General features: G+C 44.9%; 1 long non-coding RNA gene across 1 annotated transcript; it reads right to left on the minus strand.

Moving 5' to 3' along the window:
* Window positions 1-420: 420 nt before the first annotated feature.
* Window positions 421-18,070, minus strand: LOC146859464 (uncharacterized). The gene is made up of 2 exons (XR_014979775.1): window positions 17,976-18,070; window positions 421-2,806 (listed from the first exon to the last, which is right to left on the minus strand). It is a non-coding gene; the product is annotated as an uncharacterized LOC146859464 (long non-coding RNA).
* Between the last annotated feature and the right edge of the window lie 1,184 nt (window positions 18,071-19,254).

Raw genomic sequence — 19,254 nt, forward strand, 5'->3', positions numbered from 1 at the left:
CACTGGCCTAGGGGCACTGAATCTGCATCAGATTGTCCACAGACCGACACACACTGCTGGACATATCCTAGATGTAATTTTTGCTAATACTGAACTAGTTACCTTTCAAACTATAACTCCAGTCACATGGTCAGACCACCACTTGCTTGCTTTCCAACATAAAACAACACTAAGCGACTCACCTAAAACTACCTTACATTCATCCACCTATTGGCCTTGGAACAAACTCAATTTGAAACACTTAGAAACACAGCTAATATCAAGTACAAATCTGGAAACAATAAATTCTGTTTAAAATCTATATGAGTGGCTACAGGAAGCTTTTGACATCCTGATGTCGTACCATAAAAATAAACTAAAGGACTATACCTACCAATAGTCCCAATACCATTACCAAATAATCAATCAGTTGGCAGTGAAGAAGGTTCAATCGTTTATTAAACAAAGAATACTCTATAGAGGAGCTTCTCCAACCTCACCCACCAGGTGCGCAGAGAAGACTGTTGGCTCGTATTCAAACATGAGGTTATATACTTTTCGGTTCAACACATACAATCACTGTAGAAGGAAAAATACCAGTTGGCCCTCGAGATCCAAGGAAGGACCATATATGGCAACCAGAGAGAGAGATAAACGATGTAGCTTCTGTATAGCCAAATGAACGGAGGGGGCGGAGTCAGGAATATAAACACAGCAAGAGCTGCCGATCACACGGCATGCTCCTCCTCGATCTGCCAAGATAACGTCTAAAACCATACGGTTTTGAAGCAAAACGAGTCTGGTCGCCTGTAGCTCTACTGTAATATTGGTCAGTATTCCTGCAGTGGTGTTAATTACCCCTTCAACTACTCTAGACAAACGTCGTACTTCTCGGCTAGTAAGCATAAGGGTAACACTCCCTTCATAATGTCGGTAAAATGCTGCAATGGAATATCGGTCTGATCTATATCAGTGGTATCCATCTCTCTTTTATTCCTCCTACTAAGCACACTTCGTTTATCTAGTCGATGATCCTTGTGATAATTAGAAGGGGCAATATAGACTGGAGGGTACAGGAAGGACAGGTAGCAACGTCCAGTCCATCCTCGCGGAAGCCAAGTATAGGCACTTTCTCCACAGACAAAATATACATTAGGAGGGGTTAACAACGGTGGCCTGTTAAAGGTACGCAACCGATAAGTGTAATTACATTGGCTTTCTCCTACTGATATGTACCCTACTCCCTGAACACAAACCATGGAGGTACTATTTAATACAGGCACTGGAATAGCCCTATCTTCAGTGACATTTCGGTCCTGAAAATGTCGATAATATTGAGTGAAATTGAATTCAACAAAGTCCAAAATTTCATTTTTCAACCAAGTGGTATTTTCGTGTGTTATATACATATTCATACAAGCATTCGGATCTAAAGTTCCCTCTCCATTGTTCCCTTCGGGGTTAAATCCTTGATGAACCTCAATATATGCTAAAATCATTTAATAATCCCTCTCTGAAAACCTTTTAGGGTCCACAGTGTAATGCATGTACATCATAGAAAGCAATTTGAACCAAGCCTCGCAACTTCCCAGATGAGACAAAGGTAGAGATATGAATAAATCGGGCTTGTGCATAACAGATGGTAAAAGACCACAAACCCAACAATTTGTAGTATTAGTGGCACTGTGTGCTTGATGAAGCACTTCAATGAATGCGTTTTTCACATAGGTCTGACGATGCCTTTCCTTATTAGGGGCTAAAGTATGAAACATAGTTTTCGGTGGTGGGGTAGTCGTTCCTAAAACAGTATGAATAGGGTGGAAAAGTTCTAAATATATGAATACTCCCAATAATATAATTAGTAATATCGCTATAGTAGCTATAAATGCAATTTTAACACGATCGGTCCAACTAGAAAAAACAGGCATATATGTAGGAAAATAGCGTGGTACAAAAGGCCGTTTCTCTTCAGGAACAAAACGAGCAAAGGGATACATGCTAACTAAAAGTCCAACAATAAACTAGGGCAATGCAGTCCAACCTGCCAGAGGGTGCTTCTTTCCTGTGTCCGTTTAGAGCCTCACAGGCAGGCTCCTATCGTTCATCACAGATAATACCAAAACAAACGTCTCACGTTGGAGTTATGTTTTTACACAACCCTTGAAGAAAACACAACCTGGGCCCCCTTGAACATAAAATTCAGTCTTTCTTTCTGAACAACGCAAACAAATGTACAAGGCTCTCAGTGTGTTCAGTCCAGTGTCTCGCTCAGTACATCAGAAGCGTATCTAACAGACATTCATAGCACAGGTCTGTACCCTATCTCCTACCATGTTCACCTGGTGTACTGTGTCGTTTTCTGGGCCGCAGGATGTATAGAGTATGGCCAGGCACTTCTTATCAGGGAACAAAACAGAGGATGACGAATCCAGGGAAACAGGGGCACTGCGAGCCTCTGGATTAACTGTAGGAACAACAGAATATGGGGCGCTCAATTGTGCTGATGACAGAGCCCCTTCCGAGCCCAGTGCACCTTCTCCTTGCCCTGGGCGTCCGAAAAAGGGATGAATCGAGGAACTCGCTCACTTTCCTGAGTCAGAACCCCATCCTGGATTCGCTGATCATATGGAAGCGGGAGGGGTTGTTTTTTCAGATGTGACACATGAATCCAGTGTCGCATGCCGTTTACTTTTACCGCCGTCAGAAACAGTTCAGACCAACAAGAATCCAATCTGGATTTTCACTGATAGTTACGGACCAGAACCCACTGTCCTAGTTCCGAACGATGTCCAGGACCCTCCGGCAGGGGCTGCGAAACTGCTGAGACCTGTTGATGAATGGAACGAAGATCTTTAGTCAAAGCATACAAATACTCTATCAACATAGGATACTCTATATCACGAAACGTTCTGGGTCTCGGGACGCCCCAAACATTAGCAGGGCGCCCAAAAATGACCTCATACGGAGACAAACCAGAACGAGAATGTGGGGTAACTCGTATTGACATTAATGCCAGCGGCAGAGCATCTGGCCACCTTAATCCAGTACTTTCTTGAATTTTAGCTAATTTGAGCTTTAATATCCCATTATACTTCTCGACCAACCCAGCGGACTGGGGTGTCGAGCCGCATGGAATTTCTGTTTAATCTTAAGTCCATTACATATATGTGTGATGAGTTCTGCATTAAAATGACTTCCGTTATCACTCCAAAACACACGAGGCAATCCGTAGCGAGGGAAATACTCCTTTACCAACGCTTTCGCTGTTGCCAAAGCAGTGTTTTCTTTTGTCGGGTAGGCTTCCACCCACTTACTGAAAGTGCATACCACGACCAGGACATACTTCAAATTGTTGACGCGCTCCAGCTGGATATAATCCATTTGAAGCACCTCAAAAGGCAAAGATGGGGGTGCAAAGTTTCCACTCAGAACAGGCTCCCTGCCCGCTGGATTATGTCGTAAGCAAACCATGCAATATTGTACCAAATGGGCAGCGGTCCTAGAAATATTGGGATTGTACCATACAGGAGCACAAATACCTTTCACCCCAATATGAGCTAAACCATGTGCCATTGTCACCACCGCATTCACTAATACATTAGGCAACAGCCACCGCTGCTTTTCTGTCAGATCAATCCAACAACCATCTGCATCTAATCTCCCAATTCGCTCTTTCCAGTGAGCTAGTTCAATAGGGGTAGCTTCCTTCTGTATTTCTCGGACACTCTCCATGGTATCATCAAACATCTCTGTTTCAGCCACCCACCTAGCAGAGCTAGTCACAAACATTGAAGTCAATTTGGATTTCGCAGTTTCCTTAGCTACTTGATCAGCAACGGCATTACCCTCCCCCACTGCATCAACCACTGCCTTGTGTGCACTACATTTGACTACAGCCACTATTTCTGGCAACGTCAATGCTGTCAGTAATCACTAAATCAAGCGGCCATGCTGTATTCGCTGGCCATGAGAAGTAAGAAAACCTCTTTCTGCCCAAAGTCGGCCGAAGCTATGAGCCACGCCAAAGACGTACTGGCTGTCGGTGAAAATATTTGTTCTCAGTCCTTCACTTAACTCACAGTCCCGAAACAATGCCACTAATTCAGCTGCCTGTGCTGACTGATAGGGTACTCGAGAAGCCTCAACTATAGTATGAAGAGTAGTTATCGCATATGCAGCAGTTGTTGTGCCATCTGGTAACTTAAAACAAGAGCCATCGACGTACAACTCCCCTTGAGGGTCAGATAGAGGAGTGTCAGTCAGGTCTACTCGTCCCTTCGTTTCTTCCTCAGTCCGAAATATACAATCCTGAACATCATTGTTCTTTTCGTTCGAAGGGAGGGTTAGTAACGTAGCAGGGTTCAGAGTGGCACATCGTTTAATCGTAACGTGTGGAGCAAAGAAAGTCAATTCGTATCCGGTAAGACGCGCACTCGTAAGGTGCTGGGTCTTTGTTTTGTTCAGTAATGTATCCACAGCGTGCGGTACCATCACTGTGAGGTCAGTGTTCAGACCGAGCCCTTCCGACTGTCGAATAGCCACTGCAACCGCAGCAGTGGTCCTTAAACAGCTAGGAAGTGCTCTGGCGACGTTATCTAACACCGCAGAGAAATAAGCACAAGGTCTCTGCTTACCACCAAATCCTTGTGTTAACACAGAAAGCGAGCAACCGTCCACCTCGTGTACGTAAAGCACAAAAGGTTTTCGATAGTCAGGAGTACCAAGAACAGGTGCAGAACAAAGCGCAGATTTCAAAGAGTCAAAAGCATCTTGACAAGCATCAGTCCAGGGTAAAGGTTCATGCACATCTTTAGTGGTTAAATACAGAAGAGGTTTAGTAAGAAGGGAAAAATTAGGGATCCATTGGCGACAGTAAGAGGTTATGCCGAGAAATGCACGAACATCACGCTGAGTACGAGGTACAGACATATTAAAAATGGTAGTCACACGCTCAGGGTTTAGTCTCCTCCCCTCCTTCGACAGTAGATGACTGAGATTGGTCACCTGCTGTCGACAATATTGACATTTAGAAAGGGAGACTTTATTGCCGTTAGCAGCCAAATGAGACAATAATAGTACGGTGGCCTTCTTACAACCTTCCTCGGTATCAGAGGCCACTAACAAATCATCCACGTATTGCAAACGCACATTACCGGGGGGCAAGACCAAATCATCCAACAATGTTTTCAAAGCCTGACTATAAATACTAGGACTCTCTGTGTACCCCTGGGGGGCGCAACAGAACCGGAAGCTGCGACCAGACAATGAGAAGCCGAAAATATGGCGGCTATCAGGATGTATTGGAATGCTAAAGAAAACACTCTTTAAATCAATCACAGAGAAATATTTAGCAGTAGGAAGAATAATAGTGAGAATAGTAGTGATGTCTGAAACCACAGGGTATTGGGGCACCACTATTTTATTAATTTCACGCAAATCGATCACAAAACAATAGGTATCAGCATAGTCGGGATCGCTTCCAACAGGGGCTCTCTTTAAGATAGGCAAAATGGGGCTGTTACACACATTAGCAGCTGTCTCTTCTACCACACCCCTTTTTACCAAATCTTGTATGATGGAGAGCAAAGCCTTCGCGCCTGCCGGAGAAATTTTGTACTGAGGTATACGAGGAAGCCGAGCATTTTGCTTCAAAGTAATAGAAACGGGCACAATCTTTAATAATCCTACAACTGTGTCACCAGTGACCCACAATGTTGCTGGAATAGCAGCAAACTCAGGAGGGAGGGGTTCATTCTTAGTGAAACACTGCAAAGTATGTTTCCCAAGGGAATTCATAGTCATGTAAACACCATCGGATGAACAATGAATCTTAGCATGTAATTTCTTCAACAAATCCAAGCCCAACAAATTTTCACCACAATGAGAAGTCAAAAGAAACGGGGAGTCTATCGTAACAGGACCAATTGTAAAAAGAATAGGTTTGGAGATGGGGCTCACCACCGGAATTCCCGAGAATCTTACCGAAACATTATTGTGCCCGGACAGAGCAGCCCCTGGGACCAGGGAACGAGAAATAGAACTATTCATCGCACCCGTATCAACTAAAAACTTTTCAGATGTCCCCATCAAATGCGCCTCTACATAAGGTCCTTGCTGATCAATGGGTACTGACACCTGGCCCTCACTCTGTCCATGGCTATTCTATGTATAAGTATACCCCTCAGTCGCGTCCATTGCACACTCCTCATTATAACACTGCCTACCTCCTGGATTATCAAAATAATTATTTTCTTGTCCGACTTGCGTCGCCTCTTCTCGTCGCCTATCACTGCGATCCACACATCCCCGACCTCTTCCTCTACTTCTCATAGCCCCGTTCTGGGCCGACAACAACGGACACTGAAATCGCCAATGCCCTTCCTCCTTACAATAAGCACACTGATTTACTCCCAAAACGACAGCTGGCCCTCTGCCTCGCCTAGTTCCCGCCCCCCTCGGGATGAATCCTATACCGCCTCTCTCTCTGCCTCGTCCTTGAGCAACTTGTTGCAACAACACCCATGTTTTAAGATCCTTCGCTTTCTTTTCCTTTTTATCCTTACTCTCATTTTCTCTATGTTCATAATATTGGGCCATACTCAATATTACCGAGGGCGTGGAAGTGGTCCAGGTACTTTCAGCGGCTTGTAGCCGTGCAGAGACTTCTGGTAACAAATTGGTCACAAAACGATTAATAAATAATCGTATACCGCCTTCCAACGATAAATCCTGTCCACTAAAGTCAATGAATACGCCCTCAAATCTAGTGAAAAAATCTGAAACACTTTCATCTTTCTTCTGTTTACATGCGGTCAATTTGTCCCAATCCACCTTACGGGGCGGAATTAAGGAATGCATGTAAGTGATAATACGGCCAGGTAATGCCAATAATTCAGGGTTCGGCTTATTTCCAGGCTTACGATCCTTATCCCAATCTTTTATTTGATCCCATGTTCCGCCAAATTCTTGAGCATGGTCCTGATCATGCACCTGACTGCATACGTCAACGGGAACTAATAATGCAAAAAATAGCTCTATGTCAGCTAAGGTCATGACGGCCGAAGAGGCCGCTTCCGTGAGTTCTTTATAATAAGCCGTGGGATTCTTACGGAGGTCGGGTAATTGTGATTTTAGCGAGAGGACTTCACTCCTCTTCCAGGGGGTATAAACCCATTGCTCCTGCACTCGGGCCTCTACACGAGGTCTAGTCACCACGCCCTGGTCATCCTTCAATTCCGGTATTTCAGGATGAAAGACGGGGTGAACTTCTCGCATAGGATGCTGAGAGTCCCACAAGGGACACTTTTGATGCATCCGTTCGTGATAATTTAATAAAACCGCCACATTTCTATACACTTCCTCCGGGCTAAGTTCAGACTTATGAGCCCTGTCCCGGATGTCATACATCACTTGGGGGGCCATCCCTCCTGGAAAACACTGTTCCCAGAGAGTAATAATACGTGCAGCCATGTGTTTCAAAGCATGTTGCTGCATAACACGCTCATAGTCTCGAAGCGTGTTCCATATGTCAGTTATAGTGTAAATTGACTGACGCATCCACTGGGATGACTGATCCTCAATCATCTGTCTCTCAGTCGGTCCTACAGCCAAACGGGTAATCAACTTCCGTGCGTCGAGATCCCCCGGAGCACGAAATGGAGTCGAAACAGCTGGAGATGGGGTTGTGCTTGCAGAGAGGAATGCCCACACAGGGGTGGGGGGAGACAAAACAGCTGTGGCCATAACAGAAGACGGCAATGTAACAGGCAATAAAGTAGCTGTCTCAGACACTGAGGGAAACAAAACAGAGGATGTTCCCGGAGAGGCAAGGGAAGGGGCATCGACAGGGGTGGAAGCTGAAGGGGCCTGCTCTAAAGTCAGGGGAACAACGGGATATATACGCTGCGAAGCATAAGGTGGAGGTGGACGAGTATCCAATAAATCTTCTATCTCATCTTCCGCTTCAGTCCTAGCCACATAGGTCTCATCCACTTGCAATCTAAATTGTCTGTCTGCACAATCAATCCCTTGTTCAGTTCGTGCTTTATCATAGGCTATAGCTTTCTGTGTAATTGTCTGATTTCCTTTCATCCTACATACTTTCTCCTCCCGCATACGTCTACGCTTTGCTTCCTTCTGCCACAAGTTAAGGGAGTCAAACATTGACTGTCGACTACGTTTAGAAAATAATCGGTCCTGCAAGAAATTAATTTTTTTCTCATCAAAAGACCCGGTTAAAGGCCATTGTAATTCCACATTATCTTTAGTATATTTATGCCATAGTGTATTAAACAAGAGAGGTGTAATACCATGCTTTACATACATATCATAACTTGGGCTGCCCTCAGGTTGACTTTCAGCCAAACGTGTGTCATTAGGATGGCAACAACATCCAAAACAACTCAATCTGCTAAGACACGGCATGGTTATTGTTATCACGCGTTCCTCATCCAATCATAAAAATAAACTTCCAAACATGGCCATGTTCAAACATCCACAAAACATACAACCTCACGCTCATTCAAACATACACAAGACAATAATATACATACAAAAATATTCAAAATAACGTCTTTTCAAACAAAGAACAGAGCCCGTCGACTCCTGTTTGTGGAGAATCAATCAAATTCAGATTCCAAGACCGACAGATACCAAAATCAAGCAGTCCAAAGACTACCAAGAGACCGTCAGACAGGTATAACCACAGACCGACCTACGGACCATCCCGCAGACTTCCTGGTTCACTTTTGGGACTATTTTGACTAAGCCCGCTTAATTAGCACCGCTTCTGATATGTCCCCAATGCTGCCCAGGTACAGCCACAGGCTTTTCCGAGAGCAGTCCGGCCGGGAGCACACCACACATCTATACGTGCAGCCACCACAATGCTGCCCCATCAGACCCCCAAGATTCTCCGTGGTACACTGACCACCAAATACTGTCACAGTTAACTGCTTCAAAAGCACTGCTCAACAGTGCATGTCAAGAACATCAAGACAATTCCACTCACCTGGTGCACACAGGTACAATTGCGTGTTCTCAGCTACCAACTCCAGAAGACCAACACGGTCAGCTCCTGGGTTACGCCCGTAGGACTCCGGTGAAGGGTCACTAGCAGCAGGGGATACTCTGATCGTGAGAGCGGAGTAAGTTCATACCAAAGATGGCTACATTTCAAAGGATCCTTCTTCCGTCCGCCCGCTCGACCAGAATTACCCCTTGTTCTCACCACCTGTTTATGGGGAGGACGACCCAGTCACGGAGTCCCGGCGGAGTCGCCAACTGTCGTACCATAAAAATAAACTAAAGGACTATACCTACCAATAGTCCCAATACCATTACCAAATAATCAGTCAGTTGGCAGTGAAAAAGGTTCAATCGTTTATTAAACAAAGAATACTCTATAGAGGAGCCTCTCCAACCTCACACATCAGGTGCGCTGAGAAGACTGTTGGCTCGTATTCAAACATGAGGTTATATACTTTTCGATTCAACACATACAATCACTGTAGAAGGAAAAATACCAGTTGGCCCTCGAGATCCAAGGAAGGACCATATATGGCACACATCAGATCAGTACAAAGGCTTGACTATCTATTGCCGAGGAGGTCAGGAGGGGTGACTCCCTTTCGTCTTGGTGCCTGGGAGTGTAGACACGGCGCCTCCAGGAATGTGCTTATTGCCCCCAAAGCCAGATGCGACCTTGAGTCCTAGAACAGTCGAGTAAAACAGCCTACCTTCAGCTGCTACCAGTAACTCAGACGAGCCGGGGCCTGACAACTGCACGTGATCAACACGTGATCACGGCCCGTGCTCGAGCATATGAACAGAAGATGGCGTCTGTATGGTTCTCGGCCTACTATTTTGGCAATAGATATACAGGGAGGAAATAAATGAATTTCCTCCAAGCAAAAGCATATATATCAAACAGGGAGTATACGTATAGATTCTTCATGCTAACATAATATAGGTCCGATACCCCTTATATACGGGAAATCTACCTTTTTTGTCCCTCACTGATACCACTCAAAACCACACAACAGAACAAAAGAAAAAAAGAGCCTTGGAGAATCATTGAAATAAAAGACATAAAAAAAACTAATTAGAAAGCTGCAACATACCTGGCTCAAAACAAACGCCAAACAAGACAAACTTCACCTACAGAAAATTAACAGATTATACAAGTCAGCTATCAAAAAAGCTAAGAAAAGGTACTATTCAGACAAAATTTCAAAACGCGAAATGTTCAAATAAATAATTCTATAAAAAACTCAATGAGTTTCGCAAACCAAATTGCCTCGAAGGAAGTCTTCCTATTACTCAAGATTTCACAGACAAACTGGCAAATCATTACATGGACAAAGCAGACACGTTGGACTCATACTTAAAACAGAAACAAAGCTCCAGCACTAACCCCTGTACAAAACAACAATCCAAGAATACTCTAACCCAGTCTCTCCGTTCCTTCCAACACATCTCACACAATGAATTTATGGACCTGGTCAAGGCAAGCAGGCCTGCCGGCAGCCCTTCTGACCTTTGTCCACCACAAACTTTCAAGACAATTCTTTTAACAACCTCTGCTGCCACTCCATTAAGAAAAATCATCAACTACTCCTTCACTACTGGAATATTTCCGGAAGAACTAAAAAAATCACACATACGCCCTTTACTGAACAAAACAAACTTGGACCCGCTGAACCCTTACAACTACAGACCCATTACAAATGGACCTTTCCTGGGCAAACTGATAGAAAGAGCAACGTTCGCCCAGAATGACATACTTTCAGACTTCCAAACAGGATTCTGTCCGGGAAGAGGCCCAGAACCTGCCCCCCTTGCCATCTGGGATGACCTGAAGAATACAGTTGACCGCAACGGGGTTGCTGAGCTACTCCTCTTGGACCTCTCAGCTGCCTTTGACGTGGTTGACCATAACACTCTGACACAAAGATTCTATGAAGCTGGCAGAGAGGGAACTGCTCTACACTGGATCACATCCTACCTTTGAAACAGAACTAATATCATCCATACCCCATCTTTCTCGTCCAGACCATACTCCACAAAAGCAGGGGTTCCTCAAGGTTCTATCATCTCGCCCATGCTTTCCAACATATACATGAAGTCATTACCAGTACTGCTACATACATTTCACCTCACGTGCTATAACTATGCAGATGACACGCAAATACTCCTTCAACTGGAATGCCCCAAAGACATTGGAAAATCACCAATTTTCAGCTGTCTCAGAGCCGTGGATCAGTGGATGACTTGGAGCCATCAAAACTTGAATGCTTAAAATACTGAAATACTCACGTGTGGCGATTGGAAACATTACAACCCGCTTGCCGCATGACCTAATGAACTGGGATCACCACCTAAAGTATCGAAGGAAGTAAGAAACCTCGGAATGACAATGGACTCCAAGCTGTCGATGAATGCCCAAGTGGACAAACTAGCAAGATCAAGCTTTGTCACTATAAAAATGCTGTGACGAATTTTCCCTCGTCTGGGATTTCCACACAAGGTCCAGGCTACCATCTCTCTTGTTCTGACCAAACTCTATTACACCAATAGCCTCTACCACAGATCATCTTCAACGGCCATGAAAAGACTACAACGGATTCAGAACTCGGCTGCCAGACAACTCTTGCATATCAAACCACAAGACCACATCTCCCCTGTCTTGAAAGCCCTGCATTGGTTACCGGTTGACAGAAGAGCTACGTTCAAGCTGCTTTGTATCACCCACAAAGCAAGACATGGAAGAGACCACTCTTCATCAGGAATAAAATCACCAAACACATTCAATAAAGGAACGTCTGCTCTAAAGGAGCATCTTGCCTCAAAATCCCAGGATACAAGAAAAATACCATGGGTGGCACATCCTTCTCTGTTCAAGCGCCAAACAATGGAACTCTTTACCCCAACATAAGAGCCACGGACAGCCACCTTATCTTCAGAAAACTGCTCAAGAATTGGCACTTCCCCACATAAGCACCATACGCAAAGAGAAAGTTACAGCATATCCCTCTGTATATAAGCATTTGTTTTCACTATAGATATGGACCCATCTTTGTGTATTGCTTTGTATAAACATGCAAAATAATTATATTGTTGAGAGAAAAAATAATATTAATAATAATACTAATAATAATAATAAATACATAAATAAATATCATCTTTGGTCTACACGTACTTACTTCCATTGTGCATCTATGTACCTTCCATGTACTTGGATCTGTGTGTCTGTTACTTTTCTCCTGAAAAAGCATATCCAATGCACCCAGCGCCTTGAGACCCTTACGGGTGACTAGTAGCGCTTAACAAACACCTGATTTGATCTGAATGCACTACCCTATTTCTCATCCTGTGCCTCTATCAATATCTTTAATCTACATATACTTACCTCCTTTATGTATCTAGATACTTTCAATGTACTTATGGATCTATATATTTATCACTTTCTTCTAATTTTGCATTTCAAGTGCACTACCCTATTTCTCAGCCTATACTTCTCTCAATATATCTTCTGGCCCAACCTTCTGACTCATCTCAAAGTTCTTTCTACTACTCTTTCCAGTGCACTAACCTATCTCTCACCCTATACATCTATCAATATATCCTCTACATCCACTCTCTCATTTATCCCAAACCCCATACCACAACTATGATCCCCAAAATAACCCTTTCTAGACTCTCTCCTACTCTACCCCTCCTTGCATCATCTGACACCTCTTTTACTATACCGATCCCCCAAAACAAACCTTTCTAAACTCTCCCCTCTGATTCCTCCAATCCCAAACTCCTTTAACTCATCCAAAAGCCTCCTCCTACTGCTAAGACCTAAAAAAACAAAAAAAGATATCCTTCATTCTTTTATCCCTCCACTATCCTTTTCAATCAAAATTAACAGACTACCATGTTCACTTCTCAAATTCCATATTCAACTATACTAATTCACCACTAATCCTATATGGGTTCCAGAGTAGCATGCTACTCGCCAATAAAGCGTCTCAACACCCCATCAGGGTTACAAGCGCTATATAAATGCAAACCTTTTCCCTTTTCTACTCCTCCCTAACCCTTCTCAATCCAAATAACTGACTAACAGATCCACCACTAAAATTACTTTCATGTTTCACCATACTAATTCAACACTAATCCTTATGGGTTCCAGAGTAGCGTGCTACTTGCGCTTCAAAACCCCATCAGGGGTAGCAAGCGCTATATAAATACAAACCTCTTTCCCTCTTCTATCCCACCACCTACCCTTCTCTACCCAAATAACTGAATAACATATCCACTACTCAAATTACTTCATATTTTACTATACTAATTTTCAACACTAATCCTTTATGGGTTCTGGAGTGGCGTGCTACTCGCCAGAAGAGCGCTTCAACACCCATCAGGGGTAACAGGTGCTACAAAAATGCAAACCTTTCTTCCCTTTTATCCCTCCGCTATCTTTCTCACTCCAAATAACTGACTAATATCCACCACTCAAATTACTTCCATATTGCACCATACTAATTCACCACTAATCCTTTATGGACTTCCTGAATAGCGTGCTTCAACACCCCATCAGGGGTAACAAACACTATATGAATACAAACCATTTTCCTCCTCTATTCTTCTGCTATCATTCCGAATCCAAATACCTGACTAACCGATACACCACTTAAAATATACTTGCATGTTTCACTATACTAATTCAACACTAATCCTCTATGGGTGCTACTCGCCGAAAAAGCGCTTCGATGCCTCGTTAGGGGTAGTAAGCGCTATATAAATGAAATTACAATACAATACAATCCATGCACTTCCCTGCCTGTCCCAGAAAGCAGTCACTCTTGGGGACACCCACATGTCTCTCCGCAGGTCTCCATCACCATGCTGTGCTTCTGAGGCCCGTCTGTAAGCAAGTCACGTAGGGGCCACGTTTCCAGAATCCAGAACACTCCGATCAGCAACACTATATTCATGCTCAGGAAAGATAGCTAATCAGCAACAGGAGGACGTGCAGCGAACCGAACCGTCCAGAACTAGGTAAGAGCCAGTGACCGGAAAGTAAGTTAGAGGAGCCGGTTGGATGGGGGAAGAACGTACTGTATGAATTTGATGAGATTACTTTGGTCTAAAGTTATGGGAGGCTAATGCAGCTGGAATCAGAACGGGGATTGTAGTGTCCCAGCATGGACACGTTCTAGTGTTCCAACCTAATGTATCACACTATACACCCACCCACCACCTACGTCACTGGGTCAGGTGACTAGGATAATAAAAGGGCCGAGCGCACGTGCTCGTGGCCATTAACCCACTACCCTATACCATTTTTATGCAAAAGAACAAGCTACGGCTGACCATAAGTTGAGCACTTCAAACCACAGATATTTTGTTAGAAGTTCAGTTCCTGTGCACAAATCTTCCTGGAGCACGCCGTAGATCGACTCCACTGTAGACCAGTTAGACAAGAAAAAAACAAAAGAGGAAGGTGCACCAGTAAGAAGTCCAAATGTAAGCAGTATCTTTGAAATATTCTTTTAATTTTCTTGTAAAAAAGACTCGCAGCCAACGCGTTTCGTTCCACACTGGAACTTCTTCAAGGCTGAAAACATGCAACATAACCACATTTAAATACCAAAAACACACCACAGAACATCACATGACACAACACTACATTCTATCTGTTAGTTAGATTGTTCAAAACTAGCGGAGACAGACAATACATCAAAAAAGATTAATTAATTAAAAAGTACAAATGTGAACAACATCAAAAACTTCACAAAAAGGACAAATTTACCAAAAAGGAAAAAATCACGACATTTATATCTTAAATATTTAAAAACACAAAACCACATTTATATCACATATATCTTGTACACTCAAAGTACTGCGTACACGCCTATAAAGCAGCAAAAAGTACAAAACATTCAGACGTCGTCAGTACCAATTGTCAGGTAAATATCTCTAATAGGTGGCTAGGAGGAGTTGATTTATATATAAGGCAAGGAATCATACCCCAAAGATGGAATAACCACAAGCTTCTTTATGAGAGACGCGAAAGAGAAGAGGAAAAGGGGTAGAAAAAAGAAGAAGAAAGAAAAGAGCAAGAGAGAAAAAGAGGTGGAAAGGAGGGGGGCGGGGGGGGGGGAAGGGGAGGGAAGCAAAAAAGACAGTAAATGTGGGGTTAAAAACCCAGTGAGAGTGATCGACCAATAAGTAAATTGAAAAATTACAAGAAAACTCACCAAAAAACAGGCTTCCGTTAAACAGACAATGTAGTAGAAGGTGCAACGTAATTAAATCCCGCACGTATGAAGAATGTAAATTCACAGACAGTAGTCAAATGGTACGAGTATCTGTTTAAGAGAGATTTTTTATATAAACTATAAGATTTATTTTAGAAAGAACAAATGAAGCAGCCAATTATTACAAATAAAATATTCCAAAAAAGGGGAAGGAAAAAAGAGTAAGATATACTGACAATATCTCAAAATGATAAACATAGGCTTACCAATGGTAAAAGTAAAATATCGCTTCATCTCATGTTAGAGTTCAGGGCAGGAAGAGTCACCTCGACAGCATGTGTAGCTTTATAGTACAGGTGACCAGAATAGCGGCTCCATAATACGAGCACAAAAGTATCAAAGTTTCCAATATTCTAAAAAACAAAATATAGTGAATGAATAAAAATCCTCAATTGCACCCCAAGTCTAAAATCAAGTTTTTCTGATATTTAATGATACAAGTGACCAGTGATAGATATAAAATAGGGTACTGGAACAGAAAATGAAACATGGGCCAGTTGGGCGTGTCAACAGGGTCAGTCCCTTCACATCGAAATCAAAAGGTAATACACTATACACTTAGCCAAGATAGTGTGGAAAGGCAAAGTATTACCATAGTGTATATATCTGTATAGCAAATAATATTCCAAAAACCAGAACCACCATCTAATAGTGATCGCCAATTCTATGAGAGTCCGGCTTCATAGGCCGTACAGGGCAGTACCACATTCACAACAGTGTCTAACATAAGCAATCCGCTAATCGTGGATAGACATCCAAGAGTGAACGCCTAGGTAATTACTACATACTAGGTGCTCGATAAAGTTCAGCTAAAAAACGAAAGACCGTAAAGAGTGGATCTTGTGCTGGAAACTATGCAGGGTAAACACCACCCAAAATAACGGTGGCAGCATAGTCGTCCACTATCAGGCCACTCATATCACATGACTGTATGAATGCACAATAACATCCGAGATAAAAGACCACGCAATTTCATGTATAGGACATCGTGTATGTAAGAGATGTTAAGGAACGACTCAGCGTATATATATTGTATTTTTTGCTGCTTTATAGGCGTGTACGCAGTACTTTTAGTGTACAAGATATATGTGATATAAATGTGGTTTTGTGTTTTTAAATATTTATGATATAAATGTCGTGATTTTTTCCTTTTTGGTAAATTTGTCCTTTTTGTGAAGTTTTTGATGTTGTTCACATTTGTACTTTTTAATTAATTAATCTTTTTTGATGTATTGTCTGTCTCCGCTAGTTTTGAACAATCTAACTAACAGATAGAATGTAGTGTTGTGTCATGTGATGTTCTGTGGTGTGTTTTTGGTATTTAAATGTGGTTATGTTGCATGTTTTCAGCCTTGAAGAAGTTCCAGTGTGGAACGAAACGCGTTGGCTGCGAGTCTTTTTTACAAGAAAATTAAAAGAATATTTCAAAGATACTGCTTACATTTGGACTTCTTACTGGTGCACCTTCCTCTTTTGTTTTTTTCTTCACTACCCTATACCATGTGTCTGCGTCAGTCATTATCCAGCATGTGGGCCTAGCGCCCAACATTACACTGGCGACGAGGCGGGTACTCTACCCCGCGTGTGCAGCCCCCGATCTGCGCACCGAACATCAATGAGGGGGAGAGGACTACCCCCAGTGAGGACCCCCCTCTGCATTAAGGCGCAACGCGCCGAGAAGCCTGCAGGGCTAGGCGGAGCCCGCAGCATGTCCCGTAGTGACCGGGAGCCTGCCACTGTGATTCCCGGTGAAGGAGGAGAAGAGCAAGCCGAGCGGAGCCCACCCGCATCGGCTGCGACCCCCGCAAGAGGTGTGTAACACGCGGTGCCCACCCGCAGAAGGAAGGAGGCCCGCCGGCCAAAGGTTAGCCCTGCGACGGGTGAACTAGATGAAGTGTCCCGGCGGGATCGGAAGACAGCGGGAGCCCACCCCGTTCTGCCCCCGGTGAGGAGAAGTGAGCGGCACCGGCAAAAACCCCCCCCCCCGCGCGGTCCGTGAAGCTAAGGGACCTGCCGCGGTGGAACAACCGAAAGTAAAGGCAGAGCCCACCCGCAGCACGGAGCAGCGACCCCGTACCTGCCCAAACACACTGCCAAGCATAGCGGCATCACCTCTTCCCCGCGCCCTGGCCAGCGAGGAATGAATGAGCTGCCGAGGGCGGGGAGAGCAACGTGCGGGCAGCGGATGGCTGGCGGTGCCTCGAAGCGCGATTTTAAAATGAGCGCGGTGAAGCGTGAGGTGCCCCGAGGCAGGAAGATTCAACCGGCACGAAAATGCAGGGAGGCGGCCGAAGTCGACTACGGACTGTGAGCCCGATCAGCTGGAGCCCGCGGGAGCCTACCCTGCATCTGAGGGAGCACCGTACAAAGTAGACCAGCGGGTGCCTATCCCGCATAATGGAACACGCCGACAACCCTCCCTGCCGCGCGAAGACTGCAAGAAGCTGCCGCGGGCAGGGAGGGCGATTGTAAAAGTGAAGAATGGCAGCCGCCGGCCATCTGGATCATGCCCCCCACCTTGCGGGACCCCCGGCGGCATGAAGGAATGGAGCATTTGAAACCCAGCGTGACAATGGAGCATTTCTCCCCCCCAACTTGGGCATGCAATGCTTTGACCGCTGCAGCTGACTGGAAATGCCTGTGCCCCCCCTCCTGCCTTCAAGTAAATAAATGCAAAGGACTTACCTGCTGGCTGGCCCAGGTCCTGCTCCCAGCGTTCTGCTCCTGCTGTGCCTCCAGCTCTCCTACTCACCAGTGAAGCCTGGAGAAACAAAAACAAGAAGACACGGAAGGACAGTCTAGCAGCAGAGAAGGTTGCTGCTGAGTGAAGGGAAACTCAACACTGCCATCTAATGGCCACTGGTGGTACTGCAGCAAAAGGGGAAAATAAACAAGCCTGCAGCAAGACAAGGAGGAGGAAAGACAAATGGTGTCAAGCCACATCCACCCCAGCAAGGACTGCGCTGTCGCCGCATCAAGTGGTGCGAACCCTCAAGCGAGCTAAAGGACTCAGCGCAGATGTACCCCGGACGCGGAAGGTACATAGCAGCGCCTACAAGAGAGGAACCCGCTGAAGAAGATGCGCGCAGCAAGTATCCGACACTGACGGGCAAGGATGCAGAAGCACACCCAGTGGCGCCAAGAAGCCACCACATCAAGAGATCACGGTACAAGGGTCAACGCTACACTGAAGAGGTACCACGACGGTACGAAGAGTAGCACGCACCAGCGCCTGACAAGGCAGCGGACACAGGTAGTCACACGACGTGACGCACCTCGTGAACACAGGTAGTCACACGACATGACACACCTCGTGAAGCCGACCAGCCAAATGGTCGCACCACAAAGGCCAAGCCGACCTGCCAAACGGTCGCACCACAAAGGTCAAGCCAACCAGCCAAATGGTCGCACCGCAAAGGCCAAGCCGACCAGCCACATGGTCGCATCACTAAGCCAACCCGCCAGGGGTTGCACAAGGAGGTGACCGACGCACGGGTCAGTGAAGCTACAAAGCAAGAGGTCTGACGACAAGACCGAAGATATCCTGCCAGTGATTGGCAGCGCGGACCGTCAAGTGGTCCAAGAAGCTCAAGAAGAATCAAAGTAACTGGTGAAAAGGAGAAGAACGAAGCGGACCAAGAGTATGGCCCCACGAACTGCAACCAAAGTAACTGGTGAAAAGGAGAAGATGAAGAGAAGGTCACGACCCTAACTCGGAATGCTGAGGGAGATGAAGAGAGTGTTCTCGGACGAGGACAAGACCAGGGGGGACACATGCAGAGTGCGCGCGCTGCATGGAGAAGCCTGGCCAGACCAAGAGGAGAACAGAAACGGTCCAGAGTAGGGCGTGAAGCAGAAGGAAGAAGATATCGGAGTGGCCCGTTTGCCACCACAAGAAAAGAAGGAAGTTGACATCAGAGTGGCACGTCTGCCACCAAAAGGAAAAGGAGAAAGAAAGAGATCC

Source organism: Triturus cristatus, chromosome 3_2 (assembly GCF_964204655.1).
Source record: "Triturus cristatus chromosome 3_2, aTriCri1.1, whole genome shotgun sequence".
Taxonomy (NCBI): Eukaryota; Metazoa; Chordata; class Amphibia; order Caudata; family Salamandridae; genus Triturus; species Triturus cristatus.